This window comes from Lepisma saccharinum, chromosome 6, assembly GCF_977018435.1.
Source record: "Lepisma saccharinum chromosome 6, izLepSacc3.1, whole genome shotgun sequence".
Classification (NCBI taxonomy): Eukaryota; Metazoa; Arthropoda; class Insecta; order Zygentoma; family Lepismatidae; genus Lepisma; species Lepisma saccharinum.
In genome coordinates this window covers 44,444,390-44,455,744 of record NC_139234.1, presented here as the reverse complement: position 1 = coordinate 44,455,744, position 11,355 = coordinate 44,444,390, and positions in this window count along the sequence as shown.

Below are 11,355 nucleotides of genomic sequence, written 5' to 3'. Positions count from 1 at the left end.
GGTTAGGCCTGTTCGGTTAGGTTCCATCAGCATAAATACAATGAAAAATTATTATTTAGGCTAAGAGAACTAAACATAGCTAGCCTAACCTAACAATGTAGGCATCTAACCTAAAATTATAAAACTTTCTCCCGTGACGTCAGAACACAATGTTGGTAAAGTGTTGTGCAATAAGTGAGACCCCCGAAATGAATTATGGCAAGACCACTAAACTATCCCCATTTTTGGAAGAGGGGCCTCGCCCCCCAATTTTTAAGAAGCAGCGGCCTCGCCTTCCACACGTTCAAATGCACTTACAGACAAATATATTATAATAAATAAAGCTGTCTAAAGACGTAAGTGAAGTCCTCTTCATTCTGTATACAAAATTATCGTCAACAAGGGATACGTGGAACTGATCTGACCCCCAAAGGGGGGTCATAACCCCCACTTTGGTCCAGCATTCCTAAGAAAAAGAACATCAAAAGGAGGAAAAGATGGCAAAATGAGTACTGACTACCAAAAAAATATACATACCACCCTTTTGAAAATCCTGGGCACGCTACTGGATGACCACCAATGCTACGGTAGTAGCGCAATTATAGCCACACATTCAATTGTAGAGTGTAATGTTATGGTCCAAAGTAACGGAAAAATTGAACTCACCGATAGACCCCCTCCCTCCGATTATCAGCAACACAGCCCCTTGCAGAGGGGTACAGCTTGTTTATTGTTCACATTCAATTCTCAGAAGTGTTCAAATGTGTTCCGCAAATTTACAATGTTTTCACATTTCCTTTAGTTTGAGTTTTATAAATCCATTTTATGCTCAGATAGGCTAATCAGAACTGAATCTACAGTTTAAAGTGGGATCTGCATCTGAACTACTATGTGTCTCCACCGGGTATCGAACCAAGCAGGGGTACTGAAAGGGGAGGGGGGGGGTCATCAAGTTGTGCCATGCGTGAAAGTGAATCTACAGGTATCGACGGAAGTGTTGTTGCAGAAACAACAAAAACTGTTGCAGGTAGAAAAGGGTCGCAGTTATGAGCCCTCTTGAAGCCCACAATCTCCATGGATCGGTTACTGTTACAATAAGGTAAAAGATGTGATTTTTTGCAAAATTTGTGAACAAATATGTGAAGAAAATAGTTTCCAGTTTTCTCACAAAACGGAAACGACCTCTATTGAAACTGTTTTTTCGAGCTGGTAAAAGGGGACTAGAATAGTTGAAAGGGCATGAAAGTTCATGCTGCCATAGAAAGATTACGTGTTTCGAGCGCACGTGTATCGAACGCACGGCATTTGGAGCGCACACAGAAGAGAGGCCGTGAAAGTTGCATAACTGAGTCACCCTAGCATATCAAGGTGCAGGTGGTGCAGAGTGCTTTGTTTTTGTGTAGTTTTTCAAATAGAAGTAATCGCCACTTCCAAGATTAAACCTAGTCTGCTGCTCGACGGATATCGGTACCGTGTTGGCCGTCAAACTGAGTACATTATCCACTGGCGGTGTGTGAAGTAAAGTCAACTGAAGTGCAAATGTTCAGTGAAAACGTCATCGAACAACGATGTTTTGGAATCGACACCTCACCAATGTGTGCCAAACGTTGCTGAGTCGGAAGTAGAAAAAGCCAAGTATAAGTGCAGGAAAAGAGCCAGAGAGGACCTTTCGACACCAGTCAACGCCATCAACAAGCAAGAGTTTGGTAAACTGTTCAACAGGAGATACGAATTAGTGACCAAAGTTCATAGATACGAGAACGTGAAAGGCAATCTGTGCCAAGAACGCAGAAGAGCTCTGGGGACTACGCAAAATCCGGCCGACAGTTTCGAAATTTTATTCAATGAGGAGATGCTGCGACTTTCCGACGGGACGAGCTTCCTTGTGTTCGACATAACTCTGGATAATGGAAGTGACAGTGGAAGAAAGTTATTACAATCCAGAGACTCTTTCTTCTTAGAAGGCACATTCAAAAGCTGTTTTAAACAGTTTCAACGGATTTATACACAGCATTCTTTTCCGGTGAACGAGGTCCGCGACAGTCGCACGCTACAGTCTGTTTTTTTTCGCTCCCCCTGCCTTCGCTCTCTTTCACTTTCTGTTGACGTTGCAGACTGACGCCAGTATAATCCTCCCTCGGAAGTTGTGTTGTGTCGTGTCCGTGATAGTGGCTTAATATGGCACCACAAAAGTTTACATTACAACAAAAGATTAATCTTGTCGAGCGTTACTTCGGAAAGAGGAATTGTGGAGAAGTGCGACGACGTTTTGCAACGAAATTTCCTGGTGTTCCCGTTTCACATAAGACCACTATATTAAACCTCGTAAAAAGTTTAGAGTAACAGGGTCAGTTCTGAATAAAAGTGGAAAGAAAAATGGGGAAATATAAAAAATAAAGTATACAAAGATAATCCGCACACCATCTGTGAGTTAAAAGACAGTATTGTACGAGAAATCGGGAGAATTACAGTAGACGAACTTTGCACGTGTAAATGCCAATTTCCTTCGGAGATGCCAGGAATGTGTTGCAGTAGAGGGACATAATTTTCAACACCTTCTGTAGTCAAGGTTAGTACACAATATGAAACCTGTAATTTTAATAGCTGACTCTACCGACTGTCGTGGACCCAGTTCGCCGGGAAAGACAAGCTCTGACGCCGGGCCGCTTGCCGACGAGTCTCGTAGCGAATGTCAAGGAATGCTCCATGCTGATTGTGGAAGTTCAGAAAAAGAAACAAAAAAATTTCCAGCGGTGTACGTCTTACTGGAGGATAAGAAAAATCGACGTGCGTGCAACTTTTTGAACCGTTAAAACGTCGGGGTTGGTCTCCGAAAACCGTTAAATTGGACTTTGAGGTAGAAGTGAAACAGACGATCAGAGATGTGTTCCCACAGACTTTCGTGTCTGGTCGTAATTATCATTTTAACCAGTGTCTGTGGAGGCAGATACAGCAACTAGGCTTAGCAAAGGAGTACAAAAAAACGAGATTAGGAAAACATGTAGGATGTGTGCTGTTTGGCGTTGATACCGACAGAAAAAGTCGACGAACCCTAGCTCGGGATTATGCAGAACGCGGCACAGGATAAAATTATAACAAAATTCCTGGACTATTTTGTGGAGCAGTGGTTGAAAAACGTGAATATACCAAGGCGGCGATATAGGGTGCGGGGGGCAGTTACCCTTCCACTTTTCGTCACTTTTGCCTCCGCACTATGCTAAACCGTATCTTTAAAGGAAAATATACTGTCTTTGCCTCCCCATTTTTGGTACATTGTCCCCCCCGGTTTTGGAACCCCATCGCCGCCACTGCGAATCAATGTATGGAATGTTTCCGGCCAAAGACACCAGACAAATAATCCGGTTGAAGGATGGAACAACAAGTTCAACAGGATCATTGGAGTACCGAATCCGAACGTTTACCTACTTCTCTAGAAAATGAAAGAAGAAGCGGAAGAGATAAGCGGCTCAAGACTCGGGAATACAAAGCAGGAAGAGAAGACGCAATTACATTACAACAGACAGACGCATACAAGCCATTCTATAGAAATATGCTGAAACTGAAGACTTGCTTCATTGCCTGAGAGCTCTATCACATGTGTCCAAGTTGGGTTGAAAGCTTAACCTTTTGTGGCGCGGCTATTGCCGATTGAAAGCCATTAACCTTATGTGACGAGGCTATTGCCGATTGAAAACATTATTGTGAAAGGTTTTGACGAAACTGAGTGCTGTGCGCTTGGAAATGTGCGCTCGATGTACGAAATTTCCTTTTGCGCTCGATGTACGTGCGCTAGTCGCACGACACCCGTAGAAAGCTAAATCCTTAAAATCTAATATTAATTTATGTAGCCAGGTTTCGAAAGAAAAAGTGAAACAAATGAAAGAAAGACGTGTTTGCTTACTAAAAACAATATCTTTCTCCTTAGCAGTGCAGGGACTTGCAATACGAGGACATGCAAATTAAACAAGCAACTTTAACAACTTAACTTATTCAACCTTCGGTGCCAAGCCAAGAACTTACAACATGGCTACATTCTTGCCCATCCAATACTATTTTCAAGTCGGTGCCTCTGGTTGCATATCATATCACAATGTTGCAGGCTGCGAAAGATACGAGTCACTCGGCCATTGATTTATCCACACACCACCAACACTCCTCAAAATTTCCTCATCACCCCTTAAAATTTTTCACGAAGGCTTAATTTATGGCTATTTTAAGCTCTAAATTTATCCTTTCACCCTCCTTAATACGAATCTACAGCCCCGAGATGGAAAGTTCTGGATAAACTTTTGTCCTTAATATCAGTGGTAAACTTAATAAAATCATAGAAGTTTGGGGGAAGGTGACAAATCAATATTTGTAACGTCTGCCCTCTTCAGTAATTTGGGATGGGCGGGAAGAGAGATATAGTGTGTTAGTCCCGTTCGAAGTTGTAAATCTAATCAGCCGTTCACTGCAACGCCGGTAAAAATACCCCACGTAGACAATGAACTAGGCGTGATAAATTCACGTAGAAATGAAACATCAAGCACACAATTTTCAAAACATCGCCAACAAATTTCACCATTAAAAAAAAATTATGCATAATATCATAACTATATATATAACGTAGAATATCAATACTATATATAGGGGTGACCTTCCACGCGTAGGCGTAACTTGGCGGGGGCAAGGGGGGACACTTGCCCCCCAAAATTTTCAGGTTTGTTAAAATTTACAAGTTAAGTATACTTTTGTTAACATCCTAAGACCTGAGGAGCTAAGTAATAAATAATAATATTTATGATTTCGCAAAGAATCCTGGAGACTATTCTTATGGGATGAAAAACTTTTCGACTGTGCCTCCCAAAAAGTTAAAGTTCAAGTTCGTACCTGCCCCCTCAAAGTTAAGTCCCAAGTAGTACACCCAATTGTCAACCTCACTTCCACATAGTACACCCAATTGTCAACCTCAGTTCAACGTAGTAGACCCAATTGTCAATCTCACTTCCACGTAGTGCACCCTGGACTGCATTTTGCAGACTAACGAGCTTCTAGCGACTGGCCCATGTCCAGTATAATTCTTCGTGTTGTCCTGTTTTTTGTCCTTGTGTGCGCTGAGTGCCCCTTTACAGCCTCAGCTTTTAGCCTAAGTCAGAATATTTTAAGATTTTAGTTATGCAACGCTACAGTTGTGTTATTTGTTATGGTAAGGGTCTGGACCCCGTATAACGTGACAGGTGCAAAATAGCCTAAGTGCTGACGCACCCAAAGTGTTAAATTAAAATTAAAATCATTATTATATACACTGACTTCCATTCCCGCAGCAACAGAAGTTATTTACGCTCTCGAAAAATACGCATGTTCAATAAATCAGTATAGACCTAATCTAGTTTTTACTCCATGCACACTTTTTCCTTTGAATAATGCCAAGAAATTATCATTTCATAATAAGTTTCCTGCCTTTGATACTCTAATTAGTGATAGCTACTATATTAGATTGCGAAAAATCATGGCAAATATAATTATTCTTAAAACCTGTTAAATCCAAATGCAATTATTTTAGCTTCTATTTCAACTCCCTGAGCTTCATTCTTGGCAAGCACAAGAACTGGGATGTAGTTATAACTAAAGAAGCAGAGTTAATCAAAAAAATACCAACAAATAAATTTTAAAATGTCTGCGTTCTTTGTCGTTGTTACACACGAAATTATTCCACCTCAGTACTTGTTCCAGCATTGGAATATCGGAAAAGACATGGATTTCTCTTGCTTCATCACAACTAAAATCTCCAATCTCGTCGTCAGATAACCAAAGGGTTGGAATATAATTCTGGAAATAACTTGAACCGCGACAAAACTTAAACAGCGCAGTATTTTGATGGATTTACTTTGCTCGTGTGCTATTTGGCAGTTATACACGAATTTCACTATTCTTTGGAAAATGCAGTATCATCTATCTGCTCTCACTCTCTTTGTACCGTCTTTACAGAACCAGGTGAAGTCTTGCACTTCCTTACCTCCTTTTCTTCTCACCGAACATCTGGACCAGACAATATTCCTACTACGTATTTTCCTTCAAAAAACAGCTCACTCACCAGCTACTCCTCTTGCAATATTGTACAATAGGTGCTTCTCAGAAGGCTGCTTTCCCACTCAATGGAAGAAAGCAAATATCATTCCTATTTTTAAACCTGGCAATGCAAACGATACTACATGCTACAGGCCCATTTCTCTCCTCTCCACACTTGCTATTGTCTGTGAAAAAATTCTAAAAAATAGACTTCTGAAATTCACATCCCCTTACATTAACCCAGTACAACATGGCTTTCTTCCAAATTCTTCATGCCTTACCAATCTGTCTTCTATGCAATCCTATGCCATAAACGCAATTACTAATCGTAATCAGTTGGATGTTGTGTACTTTGATCTGTCCAAAGCTTAATTCAGTGGATCACCATTATTTACTGCATAAATTAATTGACAGATTTAATGTAACTGGAAACACTTTAAAAATATTGAAAGACTATCTAAGTAATAGACAACATGTTATACTTCATGGAACTCATTCTAACTGGCTTCCTGTTATGTCTGGTATACTCCAAGGAAGCGTTCTTGGCCCTCTATTATTTGTATTATATCTGGATGATCTCACAGATCTCTTTAATTACCCAATCTCAAGCATAATTCTAATGTTCGCCGATGATTGCAAGATTAATATGAGAGAAATAAAACAGCCATCAGACATGCGACTTCTCCAAAATGACATAAACAAATTTTCTGAATGGTGTAAGCTATGGAAACTGTCCATAAACTCTTCGAAATGCTCTTACATAACAATTTCATTGAAGCAAACCATTCTTGAAGGTAATTATACACTTATCGACATCCCTCTAGCAAAAGAAGCACAACACCGAGATCTAGGTATCCTCATAGATTCTAAACTAACTTTCGATAATTACATATCAACCATCACAAAAAAGGCAATGAGTATGCTAGGCTTACTTTACAGATTCACCGAAATCCATAACCATAAAGCACTTTCCATTTACTTCAAAACTTTTGTGTCACCCATTCTAGAATAATGTTCACCCATCTGGAACATGGCTACCCCTTCTCATACCTCCAAGATCGAGAGTGTTCTCAGCTTTTTCTTCTCCATCGTTCGATATAGAGTGCCGGCCCTGAGACACCTACCTAAGAGAGATCTGCTTGTAAACTGAAACATAAATACTTCAGAATCACGTAGATACGTTGCAGATATGAAATTACTACATAAGATCATTAATGGAAACCTAAGATGTAGCATCCCACTCCACGATTTGATTTTGATTTGAATTTAAAAATTTTGGGTGCGTCAGCACTAAGGCTATTTTGACCCGTCACATCATACGGGGTCCAGCCCCTTATCGTTACACATAACAACTCTAACGTTGTATAACTAAAATCATAAAATATTAAAATCTTCTGACTTTCGTTAAAAGCTGAGGCTGTAAAGGAGCACTCAGCACAAATAAGGACAAAACACAGGACAACGCAAACAAAATTATACTGGCTATGGGGCCAGTCGCCAGACCCTCGTTAGTTTGTAGTCCAGGGTGTAGTACGTGGAAGTGAGGTTGACTATTGGGTGCACTACGTGGAAGGTACACCCCTTACACCCCCCCCCACTCCACTAACTCTCCCTCAGAGTGCCCAGACATAAAACACGGAGCAAGGAGACTTTCCACACTGCAACTCCCAGACTATCATTCATATAACGTTCATTATTCCATAGGCTACCGAACCAATTCAATATCATCTCAAACCAAGTAGATATTTTCAGTTCATATTCGTCTTTTATCACCAACTTAGAAAAAAATGTACATAAGTAATGCATCGTGAAAGTAATCTGTTTGCCTTGGTACTGTCTTGGCTTGCTTATGTTTATATTTATGTTTATATTTTGTTTATTTTATTTTATCTTGTTTCGTGTGTTCTTTTTAACACTAGGGTACTGTTTTACTGTTGTGTCTTTCCGGTTTAAAATGGCTTCTGCTGTACTGTAAATTGCAATAAATAAATTAATTAAATATAGCCTACGGTTCTTGTCTCTCCAAGGCCGACCCCGTGGCGGAGTGGCACATCGCGCTACAACGTCAGGGGTCCAGGGTTCGAATCCCGGCATGGATGTTTGTGAATGTCCATTCATCAATTTCATCTTATCATTATTCATCCCCATCTTCGCAAATTAGCCAAAAGTGGCACAAGAAGCGAAGTAAAATAAAGCAAATCAATCAATCAATCAAATCTTGTCTCTCCAAAACTCATTTATATTATAGCTAATTTTTATTTTTATTAAACTAGTTCACCACTACACAAGGTAACTAAATTTTAAAAGGACAGTTATTTTGTACGCTCCATCCATATTTTCCACAACTTGGTATACAATGCTAGTTAATCATGAATGGTCAGCCTCTCCGATGGCGCAGTGGTATCGTCGTCGCCTTGTAATCAAGGGGTCACGGGTTCGATACCCAGTGGAGGCACACAGTGGTTCGGATCCCACTTTAAGCTGTAGTAGGTCCAGTCCCGATTAGCCTTACTGTGCATAAAGTGGACTTAAAACACACCAACTCAATCAACCCAACTCAATCATGAATGGTCATAATAGTCCAATAGTCCAATTTCTCCATATACTATTTTAGACCATCAGCTATGTAGTTCACTGTAATATGATTTTTTACGCTGTGGTTTAGTCGGTGGGGCATCTGACTGCCACGCGGGAGGCCCGGGTTCGATTCCCGGGGTGGGTGAGATCTAAGGTCCGGTCACTTAGCCTCAAATCAATGGGTACCTGGGGGCAACCCTGGGCGATAAAGGTGGCCGGAGCGTGGTGCTGATCACATCACCTCCAAAATGGTCTAGATTGAGAATGTGTGGGGCCCGGCCCCCATATCCCCTAAATGTGCCCTCATGGCACGGTGCTACATGCACGGGAAAGTTTATTTTACCTTGCCTTACTCGTGTAAAATTGTAAGAGGAAGGATGAATGCTTCAGTGTAGGGTGCTATAAACCTATAATACTCAGGCACTACTTAGAAGTGTTTAGAATAATCGTAGATTCAGGCGAAGATTTCAACAGAATCTGTAAAAGCAACTGAAGAAAAAAGTCACGAATTACCCAAAAAGAGATCACGACATATTACGTGGTCATAAGGAAGATTCTATACATGATTAAATTATTTCTTCAAGTTGTAAACAGGAGAATAGGTTCGCCGAGTTCGGTGTCTTGATCCTAGAAGTAAAACATTGTGGAATCGAAATGAACAAAAGGTAATTTCAATGGAACTAACCTGTGAACAACATAAAAATTAATAATGTGCTACTGTGGTCAACTCTGACAATCAGCATTCAGCCTAATTAATGTCTACAATATAGTACAAATTTGTCGTCACGATTGCTGAGTTAATTTTTCTATTAAGTAATATGAATATTCGTTGTGCATGAGACAGGTTAATACTTCAGATTGAATAGTAACTTGTTAGTACTTGCTTCAGTATCATATACATTAGGACTTAGGACACACATTTGTCGATGTTATCTTTGTCAAAGATCTGTATTTTTAGTTCGGGAAATGTTTATGCAGAGTGAACAAGGAATTAGGTGTTTCATGTGTGTTTTAATACTTTCTTAATAAAATAATTATTAAAATACCACTGTTAACTGTAGAAGCCCTTAATTCTCAAAGAAGAAGCAACATTTTTTTTTATCTAAAAACTCTTATATTGTTGCCTGGGTCCAAGAGAGGCTTCTCACCAACCTCCCCCTTTTGCACGCCGCACCTGACAATGTTTCTGATAATATATGCCGAGTGTGACTTCAAGAAGCAATAAAGCGACACCAAACTTTAAGATTTGGCTACCTTTATAGAATTTTGGTGGCCATATTGTCAGCCATTTTGGATTTACGGTGACGGTGACTCCATTCAAAACATTTGATTGGCTGAAAAGCACATACAAAGTGGACAGCAAACTGATATCTTGTTCACGTGATAAGCAGTCGTTACCACCCTTATTCTGAGAAATATAAGTACCTATTCGGTAAAAGTATTTGCGAATTTCTTCAACGGAGTTCATGACTAAAATAGAAACATGCATAGTTCTGAGTAGGATGTTCCAGGAACATTGATATTGACAAACTACGTGACTCCTTTCAATGATTAGACCACAAAACAACCGCCTATGACGCAGATAATCCAAAATTGGTATTGATGCCAAATCGAACAACGTACTCCTTGTGAATTTTTATAGTGGCATGGCATACGGATAACGCAGAGGCCTTGAGGATAGAGCAACTTCCGCTCCGCCTGGTGGTCGGGAAAGGAAATTCGATCGTTGTGTGACTATGGTCACGTGTCAAGACAAATTGTGTGTAATTTGATTCCACGTGCTTATAGCGTACAATGGTTGGTCTCTTGGCGTTTAAATTGTGCAGCAAACGACAGAGTAATTGCTATGCGCACTATACAGCACTCTTGATTGTTGGAATTGCTTCTCGAAACCCATGTTGGGACAGAGTAATTGTTACGTCCAGGAACAAGAGTAGGCAGAGTAAAATATAAATTGTTGAATATTGTCTCAGTTCATTTACAATTCATTTCAATGGAACCTTAAATATGAAGATCTGGCAACAAAGTGTTTCTTTTCTCCTTTTCTCTTTAGGTTTCCTGTGTATGGCAAAATTTATTTACATATTTCGGAACAATTTTACAAACCTATTAAAAGGTTGGGGGAGGACTGTTTTCGGGGGATTTGCTGAAGTAATATGAAACCAGTGGCTTGTCCAGGATTTTCGAAGGTAGGTTACGTATACATTTCTTTTACTAGCCAGCCCTCATTTGCCATATTTCCCTAAGGGGTCCCGGGTTCGATACCCAGTGGAGGCACGGATTCCACTTTAAACTGTAGGTGCAGTCCCGATTAGCCTTACTGTGCACAAGGTGGAATTAAACCCCAACTCAAACCAAACTCAAATCAACTCAAGCCATATTTCCCTGCCTCTAACGTTCTTTTTTAAGGAATGTTAGGTCAAAGGGAGGATGTTATGACCGCACCAACCCCCTCCTCCTTGGGCACGCCACTGTATGAAACATATTCAGTTTCCGCAAATAGGACTTTCTCCGCCAAACAAGTAGGATTGGTGGCTTGTCCAGAGTGTTTTTATGTAGGTTTTATAGTAGGGGTATACAAATAAATTAAGCGCTCAAACGACAATAAATTATGCCTTTATGGAAATTTTCGGGTTGCATGGAGAAGAATGAGAAACTGTTGCGAAGATGTTGGGGATGTGTTTATGAATCACTGGACTAAATTATTTCATAGAGCCCAAATTATAATGAATAAAAATATCAATTGTA